General features: G+C 40.4%; 1 long non-coding RNA gene across 1 annotated transcript in view; it reads right to left on the reverse strand.

Moving 5' to 3' along the window:
• Positions 1-12,750, reverse strand: part of LOC309849854 — a 112,668-nt gene that overhangs the window by 79,929 nt on the left and 19,989 nt on the right. The gene's annotated exons all lie outside the window — the stretch shown is intronic.

Raw genomic sequence — 12,750 nt, forward strand, 5'->3', positions numbered from 1 at the left:
TTTCCTTTGAATGATTTCAGACACGCCTACTTCAGCAGAAAGCACATGCTTTTCCCCCATGGTACATCATGTCTTTTGACGTTCTAGTCAAGAAACTTCAAAACAGGGACGCCTGGGTGGCTCAGTTGGTTAAGCAGCTGCCTTCGGCTCAGGTCATGATCCCAGCGTCCTGGGATCGAGTCCCACATCGGGCTCCTTGCTCAGCGGGGAGCCTGCTTCTCCCTCTGCCTCTGCCTGCCATTCTGTCTGCCTGTGCTCGCTCTCTCCCCCTCTCTCTCTGATAAATAAATAAAATCTTTAAAAAAAAAAGAAAAAGAAAAAAAAAAAGAAACTTCAAAACAACTTCTAAAAACATATCGGTGAGATTAGTGAAATGTTGTAAAATACTGACCTAAGGCAGATATCACTGAAATCATCGTTTTATGTGTCTGTTTTCAAAGACCATCCTAATCAAGCTAGCCTCATGCTAGTTTTTATCACTGAAGGTATACTATGCATTTAGGCAAGTCCTCCTAACGTCCCAGGAAGAGATTTATTAAAAATAAATCAATTTTTCAAAAAAAGTTGATAATGTCATATTTTATGATCAACCATTTGTCAGACCTGATTAGATCATCCTTATTTTTGCCTTGTAACATTGCTAATATAATGTCTGTGCTGGGTAGAGCTCTGTCATCTTCCTATTGTTCCTATGCACTTGCCTTCTGAAGATGGTCTTGAAAATCCATGTCTTCTTTACAAAGGTATTTTTAACTATTTGTCTCGATTCTAAGCTTCATTTTGTATACTCAGTTATTTTATATATTGGCGGGAGCATGGAGGATTTGTCAGAGTCTTTTGTCCAAGATGTGTTCTTAGGTCATTCTTCCCATACCTCCGCCAACAGTACACCGCATCTGCAATCCTGCAAGCTTGGAATGATTGATATGTGTGCTTCCTACAGGCTGATCTGCTGTGGAACTTTGGAGAAGTCACTTACCATTAACTGGCCTTCTGCTTTTTTGCAAGAGAATTTTTCAAATAGCCTGCCCAGATCAGAGCAGAGCTCCCAGATTCCACAGTGCTCCTGTCAGGGCCCAGCTGGTATACATATCTGGCTAAAGACCAGCAAGAGTTAATTTTTAGGATTTAAAAGCTTTCTTTATTTCAACAACTAATCTAGGTTATTTTTCATGCCAATGTATTTCCCACCCTTATCAGTCAGAGGGAATATGTTAAACCTACTGAAAATGTGATACAATTTCAACTTTCCCCAGAGAGAAAGTTGAGGTCATCACCAAGTTTTATAAAAGGAGCTCCTTGCTCACTCAACACATCGCTTAGACATTTGGCAGAGCAGGGTGAGTCCTGGCCAGAGATCCAAGACAAAAGAGTGGCCAGGGACTCTCACACTTTAGCATGCCTCCGAATCACCTGGAGCGTTATTTCAACAGAGATTGCTGAGCCCTACACCCAGAGTTTCAAATTCAGTGAGTACGAGGTGAGGCCTGAGAGTTTGCATTTCTAACAAGCATCAGGTGATGTTGATGCCGCTGGTTCATAAACCACACTTAGAGAACCTCCCTGGACGGAGGCAAAGGATAAGAAAGTGTTTGTTCTGCATCATCTGCCCAATTTTTTTGCCCTGGAAATGCCATCTCTCATCTAGCAGCCTAACACTACTGCTAGCCTTACGGGGCTCATCAAAGCCCAAAAGCTCATGAACGCAGCTTTATGCTTTAGGATCTTCATATGATATTTAGCAACATGAAAAAGTTTGAAAATGCAAATGTCTGGGGTCTTTCCTAGGAGCTCCCTAATTTGTAGGACAATTTACCTCCCCATGCTTTATACAGACACAGGGAACAAAGCACAGTCAGTTCCATGGTGACATTTTTGGGCAGACTTACGTACATAATGGTTAAGATTTGAAATGGTACCGAACAAGTTCAAGTCCTGAGTATTCTCTCAACAGTTTTGGTTATTTGTTTGTTTGGTGCCTCATTCTGAAGGGGAAAACAAAACTGAGTGAGACATGGTCCCTGAACAAAGACACCTGAAAATTTGCTGGAAGAAATAAGCTGCATAAAAATAGATTTGGTGCAGGACAAAGAGTGCAGACCAGGAACAGAACACTCGACTTGGAAGCAAAAGATCCCATGCCTATCAAAGCTTTGCTGCTCACTAATTGTCGATGGTGGGGCAAGTCCCTTCAACTGTGTGTGATCACAAACTCTGGAGTCTCTATTCGTGATTATGCAGACCACAGATATGGTATCTCCTGAGCCCATGATTCTCCAACGCAGCTCTGTCCCTGGAAGCTAAGCTGCAGGGATGAAAGCTAATCCTGGGACTGATAAAGCTGTGATATCAAGATCCCCTGTACTCCGGAGAGCCTTTCTCTGCTATAGAGATGGCTTACTGAGGGTTACTCAGGGCAGCAGGCCCCTGCAAAGAGGAAAGGAGCATCTACACCCAGCTGGTACTAAAAAAAGAGCTATTTTTTGAGAACTTACCATTTGCCAGGCACTATTTTTAGTTAAATACATTATTCATTTAATCTTCACAACAACCCTGTGCTGAGGGGCCATATTCTGCCTAGAATGTCTTTCCCCCAGACACCCACGTTGGCTCACTTCTTCATCCATTTCAAGGCTTTCCTCAAGGACCACCTTTTTCAGGAGGTTCTACCCTGATTGCTCTCTTCAACACTGTAACATCATCCTCCCTGCCCAAAACAATCTTCAGTCCCGTTACCCTATTCTACCTTTTCTCCATGATCACGCTGATCACCTTCTCATATACTACATAGAGTGTTTACCGGCTTTCCCTACTTAAATGTAAGTTTCCCAAGGGCAGGGTGTTGATTTGTAACCTTGGGAGTTCTCTGGGTGAAATTCAAACCTGGCCGCCATGTAAGGAGAGCAGGGAGAGACCAAAGAAAGAGACAGGCCACTTGGGATTGGAAGGGGGCATGTTCAACAAGCAAGGGAGTTTACATACAAGGCTTGTCTTGGGTGACAAGATGAGCAGCTCCTCGTGCCTACCTTCCAGAACTTAAAGTGTAAATAGAGGCCTGAACAGGGTCTGTCACATGCACAGTCCAAATGGTCTCAACAACACAGTTGTTTGTTTGAACAACACATTACTTTTTTAAGATTGTGTCCTTGATACAGCTCTGACCATGGGAATGGTCCTTGGAAAAACACATTCCAAGGACAGGGAGGGACTAAGAAGCCTCTCATCTCCTGGCTCTAGCTCACAGATCAGCTGGCAGTCATAGCCTCGTGATGACCTCCTCCTGCATAGGGATCTTGTTTTGTTCACTGATGTGTCTCAAGGACCTCACACGGGGGAAGGCAAATTCTTCCGTACAGTTTCAGATGGCAAATATCTCTGGGTTTGGGAGCCATATAGGATCTGTTGCAACTAAATCCTGCCCTTCGTCATTCAAAGGTAGCCACAGATAATACATAAGCAAATGGGTGTAGCTGAGTAGAATAAAACTTTATTTATGGACTTTGAAACCCGAGTTTAATATAATCTTCGTATGTTACAGAATATTCTTTTTTTAATTTTTTTCAACCACTTAAAAACATTTAAAGGGCGCCTGGGTGGCTTAGTCAGTTAAGCATCTGCCTTCAGCTCAGGTCATGATCCCAGGTTCCCGGGATTGAGCCCCACATTTCTCCTTCTCCCTCTGTTTGGTGCTCTGCCTACTTGTGCACTCTCTTTCTCTCTGTCAGAGAAATAAGTAAAATCTTTAAAAGAATATTTTTAAAATACTTAGTGTACAAGACCATAAAAAGAGGTGGGGAGAAGGTTGCATGTAGCCTCCAGGCCACAGCTTGCCAACAGCTGACCTAGAATCCAGTAAAGGTCTGAATGGAAGATTTTATGCCAAAGTACTTGAGGGTACTTGAAAGTTCTGTGTTATTCTAAGTATACTGACTGTTCCTTATACAATAATGTCTATGTTATTATTGCATTTGTCAAGTACTTCTCATAGTCAGCACGGATGAAAATTTAACCTTATCCACTCTCTGAATTATGACTCATTTGAGTTAATTAGATTGGAATAAGAAAGTTTTCAATAAAAATGGTTGATAGTGAATAATTCTGGCCCCAAATATCTCCTCCATCTCAAATTGTACATCATCAATAAAACCAAGTTCTCAACATGAGCCTTAGACTTGATTTTATTATTGTTTAAAAAGCAACTGACAGGGGCGCCTGGGTGGCTCAGTGGGTTAAGCCGCTGCCTTCGGCTCAGGTCATGATCTCAGGGTCCTGGGATCGAGTCCCGCATCGAGTCCCGCATCGGGCTCTCTGCTCAGCAGGGAGCCTGCTTCCTCCTCTCTCTCTCTCTCTGCCTGCCTCTCTGCCTACTTGTGATCTCTCTCTGTCAGATAAATAAATAAAATCTTTAAAAAAAAAAAAAAAAGCAACTGACAGCACTAGGAACTAAGCCATTTAGACAATGTCTACATTTTTGACAATGATTCATACTGAGAAAAGATGAAGTTGGCTCATGTCAACGGTATAAAAAATGCTGCACAGAGTAAGGACATGTATTACTGGAGCTGGAGGATTATCTCAGCACATTTCTGACTTGCAAGCCCTGCGGACTGGAGGGCTCTGCTGGGGAGGAGGAGTCAGTTCAGTTCTCACACTGGCTGGTTAGTTCAGGACTTTGTTCTTAGAGACACACCCTGTTCTCCTAAGACTAAAGTAGACATTCCACAATCCCAAACGGATGCACAAAGGGAGAACAACCATGTGCAAAAAAGGTAGTCAGTAAATATTTGAATTGATGAATAGATATATAAATAGCTTTGAACCACTGAGGGAAAGCAAACACTCATTCTGGTAAATAGGCCATCAACAAACATGATTTTTTTTTCTCCTCTGCTCTTGCCTGCCATAGTAAAAACAAGAAACGCAAGCTCCAATGCTTGGCCACTTAGTCATTTGATTATTTCACATCTATTGAGTATATAGTATGTTCCAGAAACCCTACAAGGAAGTGGACCTACAAAACTAATCAAGACAACAAGCCTGCTTTGCAACTTTCATGAGGCCTTGATACTTCCCTTCTTCCATAAAAATTAATTTAGGTCATGAATGGCAGTGACATGGCATCCAGCAGAGTCACTCAGGTAGGCAAGTCACATAAACAAGTTCCCTGGCAGAAGAGAAAACCTTAAACCCAATGTATCAGAAGTTTTGAGATCAACGGGTCTACCACCTCTCTCTTCTTCAACCTCACAGCATTGTGAGGGTCCACAAGACACTGCAGAAATAATAAAAACAGTACCTCAGGACAGAAATACAAAAGGAAACATGTGTTTCAAGAAGAAATGGATTTATCCAACGTGGAGGTCTAGAATAGTCACTGACACTGTGGCTGCTGTTTGTCATCAAACAAAAGTGTCTTTACAATAAAGGACTTCCAAAACGGCACATGAGAAATTATACATAAAGCAACTTGAATAAACATTCTGTTAAAAAAATGAAATACAGAAAATTTAGATGGACACTTGCATCTCCTAATACATGTAACTCAGTCAGCTTTCTCCTCAAGCTTACCTAACTTCACATACTTATTGAAGTACACATTTTCCAATATTAGCTATCACTTTACTCTTAATGATCAAATATTACCAGTGCTGAGCTGTTAAAAGCACACGATATCTAGTAAACCATCATAGGTTTCCCATCATGTCACTGTTATTCCAGTTTCTGTTCAGACACAGGAAGATTTATCAGACAGAACTGCTGCTTTTGTGACGTGGTTTTCCTGAAACTGGATGAGGACCAGTGAAAGGATGACTCCATTTTTTGTTCTTAGCATTCTTAAAAGTTTTTCATTCACAAAGTTACTAGAGTGTAACTAGTTTAAAAAGCGTATCCTACACTAAATGATAAAAGTATAGCCAAGGTAAACCAGCTGACTTTGTGCTATTAGAAGTGGGAGTTAACACAAAAGAGTCCAAAAAACTAAAAATAGAAAAGATAAGAAGATGCCGGAGTAGGAGAGCCAGTATTATTGGGTGCCAGAAGAGTTCAGCTAGATAGCTATCAAACCATTCTGAACACCTACAAACTCAAAAGAAGATCAAAGAAAAGAAGAGCAGGAACAGAAAGGTGACCACTTTCTGGAAGGCAGGATGAGCGGAGACGTGAATCCAGGTGATATACGCGATGATAGACTGTGATGGGGGGAGGGGCCAGCTCCCGGCAAGCAGCGGAGCACAAAATCGGAACTTTTAGAAGTTGGTGCCACTGAGGGACGTCACTCCAGAAGCTAAGGGTGGGGGTGGGGGTTGAGCCCTCGCAGGGACAGTGTGGTCTCTTGACCTGCGGGTTCACAGGAAGACACGGCTGTCTGAGTGCGGCAGAGCTCCCGTATCAGAGCGGGGAAGCCGGCTGCAGAGACAGAGCCCAGGAGGGGGCTCTCAGCTCAGGTTTAAACTGTGACCCAAGGTGCCGTCAGACCACTGCTCCTCAAGCAAGTGGCAGACCTGGGGAGAACCCGTCCTTCCTTCTCCAGAAGTGGCGCAGGAATCTGCTGGGTTTGCAGAATCCAAACAGGGCTGCGGGCCAGAGACAGAAACGCTCAGCCACAGGCCGAGCGAGCAGAGCGTGGCCAGACACCAGGGAGATGAGAGGGACTGCAGTGAGTACGAACCTTTAATAAATACAGTGGAATAAGTAAATAATATGTAGCAAGTGCAAACCCTGCTAAATGAAAAACAGGAACAAACTGCAAACCAACCACATAGCAAGTAAGCCTAGACCATGTGCGTGTAGTGGAAGATTAGCGCGGAGTAACACGTTGTAAATATTTTAACTTGTGCGAAATATCGTAGACCAAAACATGTTTGGACGTGTGCATGTTTTTGGTGTGTAAGCATAAGAAAAATAAGTGATGTGATGTGTTTTTGAAGGAGACTTAGCACAGTATAGAAAGAGGCATCGGGATGGACTGAGGTGAAGCGAGTTCCCTGTCAGGAGGACACCATCGCCGGTGCTACCGACGCCGCGACAGTTTCGTTGCCGACCACTCGCTGGCTCTCAGTCTCAACTTCTGCGGTGACCCTCTGTCTAGATTGTGAGGCGACGTCTCCTTCTCCGTGACAACGTCGGCGGACCGTGACCGGGCCACGACAGTGGTGCGGACCTCGTCCCAATAAAGATCAAGTGAGTTACATCATATCCATCTCTCTCTCTCTTCTTTACACGTTGCGACCTCCTGGCGGGACGCAGGGGTTTTGCTCGCGACAGTGACTGACGGCTTTTTTCTGAGGTCGCACTGAGGGTGGGCCCCAGGTCTCCGCTCCTCTGGCCTGAGACTAGGCGGCCGCCATCTTCATTCCCGTCCTCCACCGCGGTATGGAAAGCGCTCAGGGAACAAAAGCTCCGAGCGCGAACCCGAGCAGATTGCTTAGCCCAGGCCCTGGCAAGGGCGGTGCAATTCCACATCCAGCAAAGACAACTGAGAATCAGGGCAACAGGCCCCTCCTGCAGAAGATCAGCAAGAACATCCAGCCAAGACCAAGTCTACTGATCAAAGAAAACTGCAAAATACCAATGCTAGGGGAAAACAGCACATAGAATTCATGGCTTTTTTCCCATGGTCCTTTAATCTTCCAAAATAAATGTTTCTAATTTTATTTTTTTTTCTTAATCTATTTTTTCAAAATTTTCCTCTTTCCTATTTTAACCTTTTTTTAAACTATTTTATTTTACCAATACCATTTTTAAAATCTTTTAAAATTTTCATTGTTATAGTCATATTGTATCCCTTCATTATATTTAATCTTATTTTTTGTATACATATAGGTTTTCCTTTCTCTAAAACTTTGGGATACAGTTTTTTTCAACAGATCAAAATATACCCTAAATCTAGTGCATGGCTTTGTTGTAGTCTCTAGCCTGATGACAGTCTTTCCTTTTTTTTTTTTTTCTTTTTTCAACCAACTTCTTATCATTTCCTTTTCTAGAATATTTTTAAATTTTCATCTTTACAGTTATATTCCAGCCTTTCATCCTGTTTACCCATATTTTTGTATGTATATAAGTTTTTCTTTCTTTACATTTCGGAAGGCAGTTTCTTCTAACAGACCAAACTACAACTAAGATCAAGTGTGTGGCTCTGTTCTACTCATCACTCTATTATATATATAATATACATATATATTATATATTTTCTTTCTTTCTTTCTTTCTTTTTCTCCTTTCTTCTCCCTGGTTTCAGGTCTCTTCCAATTTGGTTAGAGTATATTTGTCTCTTTGGATTTGGTTAGTATGTGTTTTTCTGGGGTTGCCACTACCCTTTTAGTATTTTGTTCTCTCATTCATCTATTCTTATATGGACAAAATGACAAAGCAGGAAAACTAACCTCAAAAAAAAAAAAAAAAAAAAAGAACAAAAGGCAGTACTGATAGCTAGGGACCTAATCAATACCAACATTAGGAACATGGCAGAACTAGAGTTAAGAATGACAATTATAAAGATGCTAGCTGGGCTCAAAAAAAGCATGGAAGATACCAGATAATCTCTTTCTGGAGAAATCAAGTCCTTTTCTGGAGAAAAAAAAGAACTAAAATCTAACCAAGTTGAAATAAAAAAAGCTGTTAATGAGGTGCAATAAAAAATGGAGGCTCTTACTGCTAGAATAAAGAGAGAAGAGAGAATGAGTGATATAGAACACCAAATGATGGGGAATAAAGAAGCTTAGAAAAGACAGATAAACAACTACTGGATCACAAGGGGAGAATTCGAGACATAACTGATACCATAAGAAGAAACAATATTAGAATAATTAGGATCCCAGAGAATAAGAAAAAAGAGAGAGAAGGTATATTGGAGCAAATTATATTAGGGAATTTCCCTAATTTGGTGAAGGAAACAAGCATCAAAATCCAGGAGGCAAAGAGAACCCACTCAAAATCAATAAAACTAGGTCCACACCCCATCATTTAATAGTCAAACTTACAAGTCTCAGTGATAAAGAGAAAATCCTGAAAGCAGCTCAGGACAAGAGATCTGAAACATATAATGAAATATTAGATTGACAGCAAACTTCTCCACAGAGACCTGGCAGACCAGAAAGGACTGGCCAGATATATTCAGAAAAAATAGAACCAAGAATACGATATCCCGTTACATTGTCATTGAAAATAGAGGGAGAGATAAAAAGCTTCCAGGACAAACAAAAACTAAAAGAATTTGCAAACACCAAACCAGCAGGAAATATTGAAAGGGGGCCTCTCAGCAAAGAGAGAGCCTTAAAATAACAGACTAGAAAGGAACAGAGACAATATGCAGTTAGCAGTCATCTTACAGGCAATACAACAGCACTAAATTCATATCCTTCAATAGTTACCCAGAATGTAAATGGTCTAAATGCCCTAAACAAAAGACACAGGGTATCAGAATGGATAAAAAAAAAATAAGACCCATCGATATGCTCTCTAAAAGAAACTCACTTTAGACCCAAAGACACCTCCAGATTTAAAGTGAGGAGGTGGAAAGCAATTCACCATGTTAATGGATAGCAAAAGAAAGCTGAGATGGCAATCCTTACAACAGATAAATTATATTTTAAGACAAAAACTATGATAAGAGATGAGGAAGGACACTATATCATACTTAAAGGGTCTGTCCAACATAAATCTCTAACAATTTTAAGTATCTATCCCCTTACCATGGGATCAGCCAATTATATAAGCCAATTAATAACAAAATCAAAGAAACACATCAACGATAATACAATAACAGTGGGGGACTTTAACACCCCCTCACTGAAATGGACAGACCATATAAGCAAAAAGATCAACATGGAAACAAAGGCTTTAAATGACACACTGGACCAGGTGGATGTCACGGATGTATTCAGAACATTTCATCCCAAAGCAACAGAATATACATTCTTCTCTAGTGCACATGGAACATTCTCCAGAAAAGATCACATCCTGGGTCATAAATCAGGTCCTAACTGGTACTAAAAGACTGAGCTCTTTCCCTGCGTATTTTCAGACCACAACGCTTTGAAACTATAACTCAACCACAAGAAGAAAGTTGGAAGGAATTCAAATACATGGAGGCACTGAGTGTGGTGCATAAACAATGAATCTTGGAACACTGAAAAAATGAAATAAAATTTTGTTTAAAACATGGAGGCTAAAGAGCATCCTATTATAGAATGAATAGGTCAACCAGGAAATTAAGGAAGAATTTTTAAAAATTCATGGAAACAAATGAAAATGAAAACGTAACTGTTCAAAATCTGTAGGACACAGCAAAGGCAGTCCTGAAAGGAAAGTATATAGCAATACAAGCCTTTCTCAAGAAACAAGAAAGGTTTCAAGTGCATAACCTATCCCTACATCTAATGGCTGGAGAAAGAACATCAAAGAAAGTCTAAACCGAGGAGGAGAAGAGAAATAATAAACATCAGAGCAGAAGTCAATAAAATAGAAACTAAAAAAACAGTAGAATAAGTCAATGAAACGAGGAGCTTGTTCTTTCAAAGAATTAATAAGATTGATAAACCCTTCACAAGACTTATCAAAAAGAGAAAGAACCCAAATTAATAAAATCATGAATGAAAGAGGTGAGATCACAACCAACACCAAAGAAATACAAACAATCATAAGAAAATATTATGAGCAACTCTACACAGCAAATTTGACAATCTGGAAGAAAAAGATATATGCCTAGAGACATATAAACTATCAAAACTGAACTAGGAAGAAATAGGAAACCTGAACAGACCCATAACCAGTAAGGAGATTGAAGCAGTCATCAAAAATCTCCCAAGAAACAAGAGCCCAGAGCCAGATGGCTTCCCAGGGGAATTCAACCAAACATTTAAAGAAGAATTAATTCCTATCTCCTAAAACTGTTCAAAAAAATATAAGTGGAAAAAAAACTTCCAAACTCATTTTATGAGGCCAGCATTACCTTGATCCCCAAACCAGACAAAGACCCCATCAAAAAGAAGAAAAATTACAGACCAAGATCCTTGATGAACATGGATGCAAAAGTTCTCACCAAAATACTAGTCCATTTAAAGGATGATTTACCACAACCAAGTGGGATTTATTCCTGGGCTTCAGGGTTGGTTCAACATCTACAAATCAATCAATGTGATACAATACATTAATAAAAGAAAGAACAAGAACCATATGATACTCTCAATAGATGTGAAAAAGCTTTTTGACAAAGTACAGCATCCTTTCTTGATCAAAACTCTTCACAATGTAGGCATAGAGGATACATACCTCAATATCATCAAACCCATCTATGAAAAACCCACACAGAGAATATCATTCTCAATGGGAAAAAAATGAGAGCTTTTCCCCTAAGGTCAGGAACACGACAGGGCTGTCCACTATCATCACTGCTATTCAACATAGTACTAGAAGTCCTAGCCTCAGCAATCAGACAACAAAAGGAAATTAAAGGCACTCAAATTGGCAAAGAAGTCAAACTCTCACTCTATGCAGATGATATGATACTTTATGTGGAAAAGCCAAGGAATCCTCTCCAAAACTGCTAGAACTTACACAGGAATTCAGTTGAGTGTCAGGATATAAAAATCAATGCATAGAAATCAGTTGCATTTCTCTACACCAACAACAAGACAGAAGAAAGAGAAATTAAGGAGTCAATCCCATTTACAATTGCACCCCAAACCATAAGATACCTAGGAATAAACCTAACCAAAGAGGCAAAGAATCTGTACGCAGAAAACTACAAAGTACTCATGAAAGAAATTAAGGGAGACACAAAGAAATGGAAAAACGTTCCATGCTCATGGATTGGAAGAACAAATATTGTGAAAATGTCTATGCTCCATAGAGCAATCTACACGTTTAATGCAATCCCTATCAAAACACTATCCATTTTTTTCAAAGAAATGGAACAAATAATCCTAAAATTTATATGGAACCAGAAAAGACCTCAAATAGCCAGAGGAATGTTGAAAAAGAAAACAAAAGTTGGTGGCATCAGAATTGCAGACTTCTAGCTCTATTACAAAGCTGTCATCATCAAGACAGTATGGTACTGGCACAAAAACAGACACATAGATCAATGGAACAGAATAGAGAGCCCAGAAATGGACCCTCAATGGACCCTCAACTCTATGGTCAACTTATCTTTGACAAAGCAGGAAACAATGTCCAGTGGAAAAAAGACAGTCTCTTCAACAAATGGTGTTGGAAAAATTGGATAGCCATAAGCAGAAGAATGAAACTGGACCATTTCCTTACACCACACATAGAAATAGACTCAATATGAATGAAAGACCTCAGTGTGAGACAGGAATACATCAAAATCCTTGAGGAGAACACAGGCTGTGACCTCTTTGACCTCAGCCCCAGCAACTTCTTCCTAGAAACATCACCAAAGACAAGGGAAGCAAAGGCAAAAATGAGCTATTGGGACTTCATCAAGATCAAAAGCTTTTGCACAGCAAAGGAAACACTCAACAAAACCAAAAGACAACTGACAGAATGGGAGAAGATATTTGCAAATGACATATCAGATAAAGGGCTGGGATCCAAAATCTATAAAGAACTTACCAACCTCCACATCCAAAGAACAAATAATCCCATCAAGAAATGGGCAGAAGACATGAAGAGACATTTCAGCAAAGAAGACATCCAAATGGCCAACAGGCACATGAAAAAGTGCTCAACATCCCTCGGCATCAGGGAGATACAAATTAAAACCACGGTGAGATACCACCTCATACCA

Source organism: Mustela nivalis (assembly GCF_964662115.1).
Source record: "Mustela nivalis genome assembly, chromosome: 16".
Lineage (NCBI taxonomy): Eukaryota > Metazoa > Chordata > Mammalia > Carnivora > Mustelidae > Mustela > Mustela nivalis.